The sequence below is a fragment of the Patagioenas fasciata genome, chromosome 3 (genome assembly GCF_037038585.1).
Source record: "Patagioenas fasciata isolate bPatFas1 chromosome 3, bPatFas1.hap1, whole genome shotgun sequence".
Classification (NCBI taxonomy): Eukaryota; Metazoa; Chordata; class Aves; order Columbiformes; family Columbidae; genus Patagioenas; species Patagioenas fasciata.
The window spans coordinates 80,235,229-80,245,871 of record NC_092522.1 but is presented as its reverse complement, the minus strand read 5'-3'; the positions used below and the strand labels follow the sequence as shown (position 1 = coordinate 80,245,871).

The 10,643-nt window shown below is 43.2% G+C and overlaps 1 protein-coding gene across 2 annotated transcripts in view; it reads left to right on the top strand.

The window, feature by feature from the left end:
• The first annotated feature begins 818 nt into the window (after positions 1-818).
• The window catches only part of LIN28B (lin-28 homolog B), a 98,843-nt gene continuing 89,018 nt past the window's right edge, over positions 819-10,643 (top strand). For both annotated transcript variants that reach the window (XM_071806690.1, XM_071806689.1), the window contains exon 1: positions 819-903. The gene's annotated coding sequence lies outside the window, so the exon portion shown is untranslated. The remainder of the gene's footprint in view (positions 904-10,643) is intronic.

Here is a 10,643-nt window from a genome sequence, read left to right as displayed (position 1 = left end):
GCTTCGGGATTGTGTACAGCACATCATGACACCCGGCAAGAGCAAGCCATGGCTGCAAGTGGCCAAGGTGGTATTCAGTTGTGCAAGAGCCTCCATACAAAGAGTGAAGCCCCATCTGCCAGCGGCAGACCTGGGGTGCGGCAGCAGCGCAAGCGGGCTGAACATGCTGCAGGCTGGGGGTGCGGTCCCCGGGCCGGCGGACCCAGATGCAGTCAGGGGAGTCAAATCGCCTCCGGGACACGCGGCCAGGAGACACGGAGGTGTGTTCGAACGCCGGGGAAGGAGGTGCTTGGTGGGACGTGGTGAGCCCTGCAAGCCGGCTCCCAGAGGAGCAGCCCCATGACCTCTGCTAGCGGGAGGCCGAAGTGCTGTGAGGTGCCCCGGGCCCACGCGGTCCCGGCACGGCGGACGGAGGTCGGAGGGCACAGGAAGAAGCCTGTGGAAGGACAAAGGCCGGACAGCTTATCCCGGCGCCCGGGGGATGGGGGCGGAGGGCGCGCAGGCGGCACCGGCGGGCGGGCGGCTCCCGGGGGCGCGGGCGGCACCGCCCCGCCCCGCCCGCCGGCTCGCGCTGCCCTCGAGCGCCCCCGCGCGCAGCCGCCGGGCGCCCGCCCGCCCGCGGGGAGGGCGGCGGGCAGGTGCGCGGCGGCTGCGGCGTGAGCCGGCGCTGGGGCCGCGTCTGCCCGCCACCGCTGCCCCTCCTCGCTGGCTGCCGCCGCCTTCCCAGCGTGACCACCGGTTCCCTCCTGCCGGCTGCGGCTCGCTTCCTCCTGCGTTCCATCCTCCCAGCGGCTCGGGAAGGCAAAGTACCCCCCTGGGGGTGCGTGCCCCCAGCCCCTGCGCCCGCCTCCCCACCGCGGCAGCCGCAGCCCCGCTTAGCCCGGCCACCATGGCGCGCGGGAGGTAAGCGAGCTCACTTCACCTCTACTTCGCGGCGGGGCCGCCGCTGGGTCTCGACCTCCAGCCGGTGCCGCACCTGCCGGGGCGTGCTCGGGTCCGCCGACCCTGGGCGGCTGCGAGGAGGGAGCGACAGGCGGGTTTTTTTCGATGCTCGAGGAAAAGTTACGCTCGGTGGAGGCGAAGTGGCCCCGCATTGTTGTGTTTGGGCGCGGGTGTTTCCCTGCGGGCGGCGGCGTGGCGGGTGTACTTCCGGGTTCGCACCTTTTTTTCCTTCGCCGCCGCTCTGCGCACCCTCCCCCGCCGGCAGCCGCTGCCCTCGAGCGAAGCCGGAGCTGCTACCGGTTGGGCTGTCAGCACCTGAGCCGCGGCACCCTGGAGCGGACGGGGAGCCGGGGATGGCGGCACCGCTCCGCACGTCAAACACGAACGACGACAGCAGTCGTAGTAGAGGAAGGTTGAAGGGACGGAGCCTACCTCTGCCGCCGAGCGGGGTGCGGGGTGCAGCGCCCCGCCGAGAGCCGCCAGAGTGGCGGCGACGGTGGCTGAGGCCGAGGTAACGGCCGGGCAGCGGCCGCGGGGACGCTGCGGCAGCCCGACGCCAGGGGGCGACCCGCGCCCCGCCGGCGGATGGCGATGGCCGGCGGGCGAACCGCTGGGGCAGGGGGGCGGGCGGAGACCGGCGCGGAGCGCCCGCGGCCCGGCGGAAGGGAAGGCCGGGGAGGAAAGTGGACGGACAGAGGCATGGGACCCGCCGGGCGGCGTGTCCGCCGTGAGGTGGCCGGGGAGCGGAGAATGGGTGTGTGGCGGCGCGCCCCGAAGGGCGCCGGGTTTGACCGGCGTGCGGTAACTGCCGCCGGTGCGGACGGGGGCGAGGGGCCGGGGCGGGCGCCGCTGCCGGGTGTCACGCGCAGCGCCGTGTGCGCGGTGCGGGGGGTTTAAACGTGAGTGGTGGCGGGGCCGCCATTTTGAATGGTTCCTTGCCGCGCTGAAGGGAGAGCGGGGTCGCAGACGGCCGCTGTCCGCCCTCGGCGGGGCTGCGGGGAGAGGGCCGGGGCGATGTGGAGGTGCGGGGGTGCGTCCCCACCGGCGGGGGTACGGGCGGGAGGCGGAGTTGCCGGTGCCGACGGGACGCAGTGTGAGGGAGAACAAATAAAAGTGCTGAATTGCCTCTAGAAAGCCTCGTTTCTGCTTGTCTGGTTTCACGCCCGGGGGCAGAGGCGGCGGAGTCGGTTTGGCCGATGGGGGTAGGCTGGGCGGGCCGGCCGGCTGCTGGTGTGCCCGGAGGGACAATGGCATCTGGCCCCGCTACGGGCTCACCCGCCGCTGCCGGGGCTGTCTCGGTGGGCGTGTGTGAGCCTGAACGCCGGCGGCTTCGCTCGGCTGCAGCGATTAGCCTGCAAGGAATCATTCGGTGGATCAGATAAACAGCTAGTAAATATTTTAATAAATAACCAAACATCTCAAGAGGAGCGCGTGTAAATATTTTGTCCAAACTCTTAAAAAATATTAAACTGGCGCATCTAAATACATCTGAAAAGTCTAGGTTAATTTTACTGGTTTTTTTTTTGCTTTAACATAAGGGAATTATCCATTATAATCTGATAAACATTAGCTAAAGAGATTTTATTCATTTACTTGTTTCTTACCACTTGTTAGCTTATTAGTGGTTGTCAGTAAATTATGTATGACATTCTTGCAGTGGTGGGATGAAATAGTAGTATATCAGTTTATTTGCAGAATTTATACTTTTTCCCTATGTAACTGATCTTGCCTGTTGTTTTTAAATAGGCCATACACAGGGCTGGGGTTTTTTCCCCATCTAATAGCCTAATTTGGAATTTTGCATCTTGCGTGGAAACACTTAATAATTGCAAGTACAGAGAAATATCCTGTCATGAACAAGTCATCAGATACTAAGAAAATAATTATAGTTAAATTTGGTTGTAGTTCATTTAAATATAGTCGTTTATAGTTTTAGAGGTATCTGGATATAATATTGTACTAAAACACAATAGTGCATGTTTACTTTTAGATTAATAGCTGTGTGCTTTGCTTTACAAAATCACAAGTCATTTTTTAAGACACAAAAAAGCCTTAAAACTTCAGAGGAGACAATGCTTAAAAGCTGCTTTGGAAAACTACTTACAAAATAGGCAGCTAAGCCCTAATTCTTCAAAGAATGATGATAGTTCTTTCCCCTCCTTCTCCCAACACTCTTCCCCCCCTTGGTATGGAGTAGTAAGAATCAATATGGAATTAAATTATAACCTTAATTATTAATACACCGGGAAGTCAAGTTTCCTTTGTTGAAGTGAAACAAATCATGTATGTAATGGCAAAAGTAGTGATTATTGCTGATGTTTGCCTTGTGTAATAGCTACAAAATGCAGCTGTAGTAAAAACTCTGCCTGTGTGTATGACAAAAATAGCTGTCTTCTACTGGTTTTAAAATACATTCTGTAAAGGGCATATGCTGCCATCTCAGTTTTATCAAAACTTCTCCTCCTCCTCCCCCCCCCCCCCCCCCATCTGAAAATGTATTAGTTGGCATTTATTAAAAATTTCAGAAAAGGAAAAATAGTGATAAATGAAGAATGAACCTCCAATCCCTTCCTCTCCGAGGCCTGAATGGTTGTTGTCTAAGCCATTGCTATGATGCAGCAGTAGGTCACAAGCAGTGTTTAGATCGCATCTCCGCACGGAAATGAATTGTAGAGCCCAGGCGGTTGAAGTATCTGTTCCTCCGCTTTTTCTTTTTTTGTATCTCCGTGGCAGTGTTTTGTTTGAGTCGCAGCTGAACCCCCTGACATGCAGCGCAATCCCGAGCGAACGGGCAAGGCTCCAAATGACGCCCCGAGCAGGGCGCTGGGGCGGGAGGTGGTTTCCGAAGGCACCATTTTTCCCCTGAGCGCGGAGCCCGGGCGGACCGGTGGGTCGTCGTGCGGCGCAAGGCGGCCCCGGTCCCCGAACGCGCCGAGGGCCGGCTGGGAGCTGCTGCGGCCTCCTCCGGCCGCTGGCCGCGGTGCTGAACCCCGCCAGCCATGTTGGTGCCGGCCGGCGACCGCCGCGCCCGGCCCGGCCCGGCCCTGCCCGCGGCCCCGCGGCGAGTCAGGTGTCACGGGCACGGCGGAGGGCGTTTGTGGTTTGTCCGTCCCGCGTGTTTTTACATCGTTCACAAAGGGGTCACGGCAGGGAAATACTTTGCCCAAAAGCCTTTATGTAATACACTGCATCACATTGGTGTTGAGTACTGGTAGTAATGTCAATGACAGAAATACCGTAGTTCTTTCTTAGCAAAGGCACCCAGCCCTTCCAGCAAGACTTTTTGTAGACACCTTGCGAAGCATAATGTTGCCTATATAAAATGGAAGTGCAACTGAAACCAGCAACTAGACAGGGACTTGCTGTTTGCTGTTTTTAACCACAGATTTAGTTTATGAAAGGATATTCTGAAAGCTGATATCAAAACAGCATGTCATCACTGAGAGTTAAATAACCACGGATAGTATGGGGAAAGGTCAAGAAAAAACAGGTATCCATTAACAGAAATACGAACACAGACATGAGCTTTCTTTTTTTCCTCTCTTTCAGAAAAGACGATTCCATTTGTAAAGAAAAGTGTGCAATCCAGAAGATTTTTTTTCTAAATTAACTTTAATACACTGCAGCATCTCTAGTACATTAAAAAAAAAAAAAAAAGAGAAGCTTTTTTTCACCACAGAGACAAGTGTTCATTTTCTGTAATTGCACAGGGGGTGCTTCAAATGCAATTGCATAATAAAAAGCAAATGTGCTACTCGGGTGTAAGGGCTAAAAAAGACAAAAACAACGTGTTGTGTTTCGTGTGGAAGGATAATAATTTTTAAAATATACGGACTTAATGTTCTGCTTCTAAAAATAGAATGAATTGATATGCAGGGTCTTCAAATTAAAGGTCAGAGGTGACAAACCGGGACAAAGGTCATGCAGCTCATTTTCAAGCAATCAGTTTCTAGTTTTTTCATGGTTGAACAAAAGCTTAATTATACAGAAAAGCGAGGACTGTAATACTTAACTAGTCAATTTTAACAGAGAAATAGAGGTAGTTATGCACAATTCCCTCTTGAATGTGGCTGTAGTATGGAATTATTTCTGCCACTGTTACTCATATAAAAATAGGTCTGTCTAAACATTTAAATACATTTCTTAATTTAACATTTAATAATCAATAATCTGTATTTAGTATTTGTACTTGAGAACTGAGAGAACAGAGTGTAGTCTGTTGTTTTGTTTTTTTTTTTTTCAGTGATCTCAGGAAAAAGATATCTATCTTGATGATACATACTGTGATTTCAATGAAGTTAAATTGCAGGTCCATGCATTTTGGTGTTCATGCACATACTTATTATTTCTAGCAAAGCACTTTCCTTCCCAAAAATCCTGCTTCCAGTCTGCAGCATTTTCTGTGTCACTGTGCAGTAATTACATATATCTAAAAAACTACTGTTTAACTAGTATGTGATTATCATTTTATTGTATGCAGTGTAGTATTCTTTCATTAGTTAAGATTCAGGGTTCTGAACAATTTGAAGGGATTGTATCAATGTTTATGTTAATAACATCACATTTACACTAAACCATGTTTTCATAAACATTCTAAAGGTATTTAATAAATATGCTATAGGTAAGATTTGATATATATTTAGACCATGTACAGTATTGTAACACCTAAGGATAATGCCTACAAATACTGTTAAAATTTTTACCCTCACTAGTATTTTTGTATTACATAGTAGGTTTTTGCTTTTCTTTCAGACACTGTGTCTCCTGTACCTACTTCAAATACTGATGTGTGCACTGATTTTAAAGATTTTAATCTTTGATTTTAGAGTTTGTAGATTTTTTGTTGTATATCCTTGATGTTCCTGTGTACTTTTCCCCTGGTTTGAATTTATGACCCGTCTACACTAAAGTTTATTTTAAAAAAATGACCATTGCATTACTTTATTTGTTGAGTTGTTTTAAACAGTGACTCAGTCAGAAGGTATGACATACAGGATTGCTGTCCACTCCAGTTAAAATGAGAAAAATGTCATACATCCGGTACTAGCCATACTTCTAGGAAAGTGAATAAAGTGAATATTGGTGTTTAAAATACAGACACTCATCTCTTGTTTTACTTTTATAACCTTTGATTTAATTGATTTTAATCCACAATATCCGTAGCAGTAATTGGTAAATATGTTATGAAATACCAGTGATAAAAAGATTTCCATGTTTATTAACACTCTCAAGTAATAATTCAGTGACTAAAAAACCAAAACAAAGCAAAAAACCCCTGTGATTTTTAGGTAAATGATATGTACAAATAAAAGAAAAATTCTGTGTGAAGGAAAGGGTATGTGAAAGATGTATAAATTCCATGAAAACAAATATTAGATTAATGTAAAACATCTCAGAAAAGAGGTCTGAACAAACCATACTAAAGTTGCCATAAAAACAAATAAAAATCTGTAGAATACATTTGTTAAAATAAAACTTGTTGTAATGCTATCACTTTAGAGTAGATGATGCTGAAGTGTTAATTAGTTAGGGTATTTTTATAAACTAAACAAAGTTGTGGTTTATTCCGTTTGTTTATAGAATAGATTTAATCTTGGTTTAGTAATGGTTTTACACTGAGGAAAAAGCATGTACAGTTCTGGATTAAAAATGTAACATCTCTACATTGAATGTAAACAATACTCATTCAATTCAGCGTGCTCAGGGAGAACAGAAAAAGACCCTTGTTTTTCTTTAAACTAAAAACTTAGATATCGAATTCACCTTGTTGCCATAATGGCTCTTTCTTAATTTCACCTTTAACATGTATTTTATCAGGGCTTCATTTGGCATTGTTTTGTTTGCAAACAGTTTTCAAGTGGGGAAATGAAGTCTTGCAATATATGTAGTTTTTAATAGAAATAACTACAAAATAAATCAGTGATCAATCTCTGAAAAATATGTTGATCTATTTGTGCTTTGAGAACTGTGGCTTTTAAAGTTTTTTTTTTAATTACAAAGTACTGCTACTAATTAATTTAGAAATACAAAGGTTTATTTTGTCTGAAAACAGATGTTATAGGATCACAAGGCAGTTTTCTCATAGTTTCATTTGCTGTATAGCAAATTAATATTTGGCAGTTTCAATATGCCCAGTAAACTGGGAACAAAATTCTTTACATATGAAGGAAGTAGAAAAACAGTAGTGGTAGGTGATGTGTTATTTTTAATTGTGTATTTTTAAAAGTTCATCTTTGATCTTACAAAATATTGTTTGAAACATACTTATTTTACATTGCTTTTTATTAAATAATTATCATAGTTGCTTAATATATGTATATTCACCTGCAGACTGTATGAAATTGCAGATTCTGCTAAAATGAAAAAACTGAATTTGAGAATTGTATATACCTAACTTTGGTATTTAAAACAAAAATAGTGTTGCTCACCATGTTCCTTTTGTACATATTATTAAAGTTTTAACATTAAAAAATCATTTTTAAGAGAAACTTCGATGCTATTTAAATAGGTGACAGGGTTTCATTTGCTCAAATTCTGATAAAGTGGTTTTTATTACTCCTTTTGTATCACCCAAAAGAACCAGATTCTTAACAATGGTAGAAGCACATTTTACTTTTCTCTGTTCCCATTGTAGTCAAATTACATTCTTACAAGTAGTTAGAAGGTGCGTATCTGGATGTTTGATCTTGAAAAATGTGTTCATCATCTTTTAAGAACTAAGGTCTGCCTAGCCTCTTTTTGTATCTGAGAGAAGCATATCTGGACTATTGCCAAGCTGCTTTATTTACTTGAAACTGTCAGTGCCCTCCCTGAAATCAGTGAGAAAATCAAGTGAAGTTAGTAAAGAAACACTAACTATTAATTCACTAGTTGTTCAATTAACTTTCTTGAATACACATTTTAAAAAATGTTTTGGCATCTTACATGTGCTTTTATCCTGCTAGAAAAAATATTTTAAGAAGAAAAGCGTGGAAGAAAATTATGGCTAGGCTAGGAATAAAATAGTAAGAGCTTTCAAATTATTATTTCCCCCCACCTATAATTACATAAAGACATTGATACCTGAACGTACATTTTCAGGAAAAATTATTTTTTCTTATTTATGCATTTGAGGCTAACTATATTTTACTGAATAAAAGGAAAAGAGAGTTAAAACAATGAAAAGATCTCAGGATTAAGTCCATTAAGGAACTCATGTACATACTCTTAAATCAAGGTAGTTCTGAGTATAAGACAACCGTCATTTGTGATGTTTGAAATCAAAATGCTGTATGCATAGTGCTTCTAGCTAGCAATCAAGAACTGTAAAAAATAAAGTGTTAGTTTATTTCTACCGACTGGTTCAGAAGATAGACAGCAAAGTGTTAATTACAAAATGTGTTTCATAGGTTAATACATCTGACCAATGTGTGTGTGTATATGTTTTAAAAGGTGATGTTTCATGCTCTTGCTATGCTTGGGTTCTGTATAGGGAGTTTTAAAATTTTGTATATATTTGGCAGCATTCATCCATTTAAGTCTTCACCCCTGATGAGTTAGTTAACTAAAAAGGCTCCTTTAAAATTGGAGTGTTTTCCTGCCTTCCTTTGCATCACTATCATACTTGCTTGTTGTAAAATAAAGTATTGTTGGGTTTTCTTCTGTAGTTCTTTTTGCACTCTGATCATAGAGTACCTAGCATTCTTTCAAAAAAATACTGCTGGCTTTACTCTGTGGGAAAAAAAATGAGTTCCCTGGCTACAAGTGGCTCTGAAAGAAACAGGTTTGACATCTGAATTTTTTTTCCAACTTATTTTTGGAGGGGAGCATGCAACTTATTTATAAGAGGTAACTATGTACTTCTGGTTTACCTTTATCCATTGAAATTATGTTTCTGAATCTTCTGGCAGCAAACCTGCTCAAGCTAATGAATTCAAAACAATGCTTATCAAAGATATTTTGTTTCAATTTTAGATAGGTATAGACTTACTATTATTTTTCACTGACTAGTAGGTTGTCAAAAATAAACTATATAAGCTGTTAAGTAAGCTGAATTATACAATGTGCTACCTGTACTGAAAGGTGGATTACCTTTGCTGAATGTCTGTCAGTGTGTCTTTAACTGATGCTATTGATACTGTATTTCCTACCCTGCAATAATTCCTTATGGTGTTCTGTTGCATTATTTTTTATGCAGTTAAAATATCCTTGCACGCGATGTGGATGCATAGTCAAGGATTGCTCTCAAAGCAAGTAACTTCTTTTCTAAAAATATCTTGCTGTCTAGTATGTAGTTCCTAAACAGCTTTATTTGGTTTTTTGCACTTATAAAGTTAATGCAAATTTCTCAATTGTTTCAGAATTAAAATGCCTTTTTTTTTTTCTGGTTTTGTACAGCATAAGGAGGCACAGGGGGTTTTACCACGAGCCATTTCATAGCCCAAGACTGCTTCCATTTAAGTCATGGACTGATTTCTTATGGCTTTTAGTAGGATGCAGTAAAACACATGCCAATTAGTTTGTCTTTTAAACTGTCTAGTTTAATGAGTTCATAGAATTGGAATGCCCAGGCTTGTCTACACTAATGTGCCCTGTGCCAAGTTTTGTGTATCATATTGGGAAGCCATTTATAATAATATTATAAAAAATTACATTTCCATTTTTCTACTTAAAGACCTGATATGCTTATGTGACACTCTAAAATATCTGATGTTCACAAATGTGTTATGAAACAGTGATACTGGAAGCAAGAATAACTTGAGCTTGTGCTGTTTTCTGCTACAGCTTTTAAGAACTGTAATTTTCCCCTTTGAGTCCCAACACCCCAAATATTTGAGTCCCCAAATACTTGCTTTTAATCCCTTCATAAACTGAAGCAGACTGCGTGTCAAAGCCGAGAACGGATCCTTTACTCTATGCTTGCATATTTCATTATGTTGCATAAATAATGCAAGTAAATCTGAAAGACACAAAAGCCCCATAGCCACAGGTTGGCAGAACAAAGAAGCAGACACAAGAGATTAGGCTTCAATGCCTGAAGGTGTAAAAGTAGAGTTAGGTTTAATATAAGGCAAAAGTCCACATAGTTCCAGTGAAAAAATTAATTACTACAAAAGAAGAGGAACTGAATCAGCTTGCCAGTGTCGTTGCATTGAAAAGAAAGATTATACCATCCGCTTTTCAGTTCCTGGTGTTGGAAAGGACAAGGGATAGCTGACTGTAGGGGAAAAGAAGTTAGAGAAATTTCCCGTTGTCTTTGGTATTTTTTTCCTGTTTCCCCCCCCCCCCATCTTTTTTAGTAAGAGAGCAGGATAACTATCAGGATGTGCCCTTAAATTGGAAAAAGACAAATCTCGTATTTCTCTAAAAGATAAGAGAATTTGGCTTATACCTAAACAGGAGGATAATGCAATTCCATCTTCGTTTTCCATGGGTCTTAGTTAAAATAGATTATTAAAAAGACAGTAGAGGCTGACAAGAGGACATGCTTATAGCAGGTGAGTTTGTGCATGTTCCTATCCATCTTTCATTTACTAAACAAACTGGACAGCCAAAGTAACAAGATTACTCCACAACCAAGGTCTTTTCCTTCATGCTTCCTACCATGTACAGTACTTGTTTCCTGAATGAGATTTTAATTGACGTTATACAAAATTAGCCAAGCCTTGCTCAACTAGATCAAAAGTACATCTATCATGTAGTTTCAATCAAGTCATACATCT